This window comes from Gorilla gorilla, chromosome 1, assembly GCF_029281585.2.
Source record: "Gorilla gorilla gorilla isolate KB3781 chromosome 1, NHGRI_mGorGor1-v2.1_pri, whole genome shotgun sequence".
Classification (NCBI taxonomy): domain Eukaryota; kingdom Metazoa; phylum Chordata; class Mammalia; order Primates; family Hominidae; genus Gorilla; species Gorilla gorilla.
This window is the reverse complement of record NC_073224.2, coordinates 8,065,318-8,071,317: the sequence shown is the minus strand read 5'-3', so window position 1 is coordinate 8,071,317 and position 6,000 is coordinate 8,065,318. Positions and strand designations below refer to the sequence as shown.

Here is a 6,000-nt window from a genome sequence, read left to right as displayed (position 1 = left end):
CTGGTTTCTCAAGGGGTCTCAGGACTGCTAGAAGTTCCCTCTCGATTTCTTCATGTGTTATTGAAGGTGGCAGAAAGGAAGAAGGACTAACAGTAAATGGGAAAACAATTCTTAGAGGGCTCAATTTGGGAAGATTTTAAACTTCCCAAAAAGGCCAAGGAAGTTTTACATTTTTCTAAGTAAAAATCATTCCGACAACAACAACAACAAAAAAGTGAACAGATGAAAGGAACATAAAATTGTTTTTTAACAAAATTTCAGTTGACTGAAAAAAATTCCCAGGGTAGGAACAGGATCCAAAGAGAAAAAGCATTGCTCTATATATCTGCCAGGGAAAAATCCCCCAAAAACTAAAAGAAAAAAGAAAAAGCAGAAGGGTGTTTTGAAAATACACAAGCAGCAAGCTTTCTGTTTCATGAGCACGTGGCCTAACACTGGAGTGGAAAGAATTTCGGCTGTGGAGCGCTCCACCCGCTCTGCTCATGGGAGGAGCCCTGCCTCTCTTCAGCTTCCCAGGAGACACACGTTTCTTCTGCCCACGGGAGGAAGCGAGACAAAAGAAAAAAGTTGCTATCACACTCTAAATACAAACCAGTTTTCTATCAAAGGTATACCTGAACAAATGACTCAACGCCAAGTGAAATAAGCACCAAGGAGACCAGAACCAAGAAGCCCTTCACGGCTTTCACCAAGGTCTCCAGAGAGGAGGCAAAAGTTGCAACCCTGCCCAGATCCAGACCACTCCAGGCAGCTCAAATAAAGGAGAATTTTAGTAGCTGCAAATGGGGCTACTGTCTGGCCATATTATCTGGGGTTTCAGCCTCTCAGCTGGCTGACTGCACACAAAGGCCTGACAACCCGTATCTCCCACAGATGGAAGATTGCATGGCAGTCTGTAAGATGGGAAGTCAAAAGCTGTCTGTGGGAATAGACAGGATTGCAAAGTGAAAGGGTACCCCAAAAGATCAGAGTTATGCAAATACCAAACTAACTTTTTACAAATGTTTCTATTTGTTTTGTCCTGAGTTAAAAGATTTGCATTTCCAAGAGTCTGGTTTCCTGACTGGGAATCAAATCCAGGCTGTGGTGGTGAAAGCATGGAACCCAGGCCCTAGATTAGGGTGGCCAGTCTTCTTTGTAAATCCCAGGGGGATCCAAAACAGGCAGCTTGGGCACACTATATATATATATATATATGTGACATTATATATGTGACATATATATTATATATGTGATATATATATTATATGTGTGATATATATATTATATATGTGATATATATTATATATATATAACATATACATGTTAGAAATATATATTTTTTATATCATATATATATATTTGTTTGAGACAAAGTCTCATTCTGTCACCCAGGCTGGCGTGCAGTGTGGTGTGCTCATGGTTTACTGCAGCCTCAACCTCCCAGGCTCGAGCAGTCCTCCTGCCTACCCCTGGCTGAGTAGCTGGGACCACAGGCGTGTGTCACGATGCCTGGCTCATTTATTTATTTATTTATTTTGTAGAGATGGGATCTCCCTATGTTGCCCAGTCTGTTCTCAAACTCCTAGGCTCAAGCAAGCCTTCCTTGACCTCCCGAAGTGTTGGGATTACAAGCATAAATCAGTGAATCCAGCTACACAAAGGATTTATAACTTAGTTGTGAATCTGATTTCTGCCTTAAAAAAAGAAATCCTGCTAAGGGAGTTTCTAAGGCTATATATTCCTTTTGTGTCTTTTCATAGGTACCAATAAGAAAGCTGTTTAAGACAAGAGCTCTTAGTGGCCGGGCACGGTGGCTCATATCTGTAATCCCAGCACTTTGGGAGGCTGAGGCGGGTGGATCACCTGAGGTCAGCAGTTCGAGGCCAGCTAGCCAAGATGGTGAAACCCTGTCTCCACTAAAAATACAAAAAAAAAAAAAATTACCTGGGCATAGTGGTGTGCACCTGTAATCTCAGCCACTGGGGAGGCTGAGGCAGGAGAATTGCTTGAACCTGGGAGGCTGAAGTTGCAGTGAGCGGAGATTGCACCACTGCAGTCCAGCCTGGGCGACAGAGTGAGACCTTGTCTCAAAAAAAAAAAAAAAAAAAAGAGACAAGAGCTCTCTAAAAAGTTTTCTTTTAAAATACAACTTTTTAACTTATTTATTATGTTTTTTCAAAATTTCAACTTTTATTTTAGATTCAGGGGATACATGTGTGGATTTGTTACATGGGTATATTGCATGATGCTGAGGTTTGGGGTGCAAAGCATCCTTTCACCCAGGTAGTGAGGATAGTACCCGATAGGTACTTTTTCAACTCTTGTCCCCCTCTCCCCCCGCCCTCTCTCTCCCCTTCTCCTCTCCCCCTCTCTCACTCTCCTACTTTCCTACTCTCCCTGCACTAGCAGGCCCCAGTGACTATTGTTTCCATCTTTATGTCCATGTCTATCCAATGTTTAGCTTCCGCTTATAAGTGAGAATGTGGCCGGGTTCGGTGGCTCACGCCTGTAATCCCAGCACTTTGGGAGGCCAAGGCAGGCGGATCACCTGAGATCGGGAGTTCAAGACCAGCCTGACCAACATGGAGAAACCTTGTCTCTACTAAAAATACAAAACTAGCCAGGCGTAGTGGTGCATGCCTGTAGTCCCAGCTAGTTGGGAGGCTGAGGCAGGAGAATCACTTGAACCTGGGAGGCCAAGGTGGCAGGGAGCCGAGATCACACCATTGTACTCCAGCCTGGGTAACAAGAGTGAAACTCCATCTCAAAAAAAAGAAAAAAAAATGTGAGAACATGCAGTATTTGATTTTCTGTTTCTGCGTTAGTTCACTTAAGATAATGGCCTCCAGCTGCATCCACATTGCTGCAAAGAACACAGTTTTGTTGCTTTTTATGGCTGTGTAGTATTCCATAGTGTATGTGTACCACATTTTATCCAATCCACTGTTGATGGGCACCTAGGTTGAGTCCAGCCAATTTATTTATTCCATAAGTGACTCAAACCAATAATCATTTTTTTATGGAAAGTTCTGGAGGTAGCTTTCCAGGTTTAGAAGAGCATAGGTGTATTTAAAATGAATGGGCCGGGCACAGTGGCTCACGCCTGTAATACCAGCAATTTGGGAGGCCGAGGCAGGCGGATCACAAGGTCAGGAGATCGAGACCATATTGGCTAACACAGTGAAACCCCATCTCTACTAAAAGCACAAAAAATCAGCTGAGCATGGTGGCGGGTGCCTGTAGGCCCAGCTACTCGGGAGGCTGAGGCAGGAGAATGGTGTGAACCCGGGAGGCGGAGCTTACAGTGAGCCGAGATCATGCCACTGCACTCCAGCCTGGGAGACAGAGCAAGACTCCATCTCAAAAAATAAAATAAAATAAATAAAATAAAATGAGTGCAGAAGATGCACCCCCTCCTATGATCCTTTCCAAAAAACACATTCTCAGAAATAGGCTAAGATAGCCGGGCCTGGTGGCTCACACCTGTATCCTAGCACTTTGGGAGGCTAAGGCGGGTAGATCACCTGAGGTCAGGAGTTCAAGACCAGCCTGGCCAACATGGTGAAACCCCATCTCTACTGAAAATAACAAAAAATTAGCCAGATGTGGTGGCGCATGCCTGTAATTCCAGCTACTTAGGAGATTGAGGCAGGAGAATCACTTGAACCTGGGAGGCAGAGGTTGCAGTGAGCTGAGATCGTGCCACTGCACTCCAGCCTGGTGACAGAGCGAGACTCTGTCTCAAAAAAGAAATAGGCTAAGCTAGCAAGAGGCTTGCTGCCATAGACAGCTAAGGATGGTGTTTACTCATGGGGTGCCTTAAGTATCCCACAAATTTGTGACAGGCTGCCAGCCACAGACCTGTTAATCTGTGATACCTCCTGTGATTGGACTTTCCCAGGACTAACAGGGACAAACAAGCATTGCCATGACAAAAGTCCCTTATGTATGGGACTTAATACAAATGACCTTGAGCGCTCGGCACATTCAGAACAGAGTGTGCTGCTTAGTATCTTACTTGTCAGGGAGTTCCCAGTCTTTTTAGACTGGTGATGTGGTTTGGCTGTGCCCCCACCCAAATCTCCACTTGAATTGTATCCCCCAGATTTCCCACGTATTGTGGGAGGGACCCAGGGGGAGGTAATTGAATCATAGGGGGCCGGTCTTTCCCATGCTATTCTCATGATAGTAAATAAGTCTCATGGGATCTGATGGGTTTATCAGGGGTTTCTGCTTTTGTTTATTCCTCATTTTCTCTTGCCGCTGCCATGTAAATAGTGCCTTTCGCCCTCCGCCATGATTCTGAGGCCTCCCCAACCATGTGGAACTGTAAGTCCTATTAAATCTCTTTTTCTTCTCAGTCTCGGGTATGTCTTTGTAAGCAGCATGAAAACAGACTAATATAGTAGATTGGTACCAGTAGAGGGGGGCATTGCTGAAAAGATACCCGAAAATGTGGAAGCAACTTTGGAACTGGGTAACAGGCAGAGGTTGAAGGGCTCAGAAGAAGCAGGAAAATGTGGGAAAGTTTGGAACTTCCTAGAGACTTGTTGAATGGCTTTGACGAAAGTACTGATAGTGATATGAACAATAAGGTCTAGGCTGATGTAGTCTCAGATGGAGATGAGGAACTTGTTGGGAACTGGCTGTTGCCCAGACTGGAGTGCAGTGGTGCCATCTCGGCTCACTGCAACCTCTGCCTCCTAAGTTCAAGCAATTCTCCTGCCTCTGCCTCCTGAGTACCTGGGATTACAGGTGTGCGCCACCATTCCCCGCTAATTTTTCTATTTTTAGTAGAGACTGTGTTTTGCCATGTTAGCCAGGCTGTTTTCAAACTCCTGACTTCAGGTGATCCACCCACGTTGGCCTCCCAAAGTGCAGGGATTACAGGCGTGAGCCACCGAGTCCGGCTGACTCTTGTTATGTTTTAGCAAAGAGAATGAAGGCATTTTGCCCCTGCCCTAGAGATTTGTGGAAATTTGAACTTGAGAGAGATGATTTAGGGTTATCTGATGGAAAAAATTTCTAAGCAGCAAAGCATTCAAGAGGTGACTTGGGTGCTGTTAAAAGCCTTCAGTTTTAAAAGGGAAACAGAGCATGAAAGTTTGGAAAATTTGTGGCCTGACAATGTAAGAGAAAAGAAAAACCCATTTTCTGGGGAGAAATTCAAGCTGGCTACAGAAATTTGCATAAGTAGCAAGGAGCCTAATGTTAATCCCCAAGACCATGGGGAAAATGTCTCCAGGCCGTGTCAGAGACCTTTGTGGCAGCCCCTCCCATCACAGGCCTGGAGGCCCAGAGGAAAAAGTGGTTTTGTGGGCTAGGCCCAGTGTCTCCAGGCTGTGTGCAGCCTGGGGACTTGGTGCCCTGTGTCCCAGCTGAAAGGGGCTAATGTACAGCTCAGGCTGTGGCTTCAGAGGGTAGAAGAGGGTGGAAGCCCCAAGCTTTGGCAGCTTCCATGTGGTGTTGAGCCTGTGGGTGCACAGAAGTCAAGAATTGAGGTTTGAGAACCTCTGCCTAGATTTCAGAGGGCATATGGAAATGCCTGGATGCCCAGGCAGAAGTTTGCTGCAGGGGTGGGGCCCCGATGGAGAACCTATGCTAGGGCAATGCAGAAGGGAAATGTGGGGTGGGAGCCCCCACACAGAGTCCCTACTGGGGCACCACCTAGTGAAGCTGTGAGAAAAGGGCCACCATCCTCCAGACCTCAGAATGCTAGATCCACCAACGCCTTCCACCGTGCACCTGGAAAAGCTGCAGACACTCAATGCCATCCTATGAAAGCAGCCGGGAGGGAGGCTGTATCCTGCAAAGCCACAGGGGCCGAGCTGCCCAAGACCATGGGAACCCACCACTTGCAGCAGTGTGACCTGGATGTGAGACCTGGAGTCAAAGGAGATCATTTTGGGAGCTTTGAAATTTGACTGCCTCGCTGGATTTCAGACTTGAATGGGCCCTGTAACCCCTTTGTTTTGGCCAATTTCTCCCATTTGGAATGGCTGTATTCACCCAATACCT

The 6,000-nt window shown here is 46.1% G+C and overlaps 1 protein-coding gene across 2 annotated transcripts in view; it reads left to right on the top strand.

Moving 5' to 3' along the window:
- The first annotated feature begins 1,467 nt into the window (after nt 1-1,467).
- NLRP3 (NLR family pyrin domain containing 3) overlaps nt 1,468-6,000 on the top strand; it is an 88,347-nt gene continuing 83,814 nt past the window's right edge. For both annotated transcript variants that reach the window (XM_063706965.1, XM_063706966.1), the window contains exon 1: nt 1,468-4,311. The gene's annotated coding sequence lies outside the window, so the exon portion shown is untranslated. The remainder of the gene's footprint in view (nt 4,312-6,000) is intronic.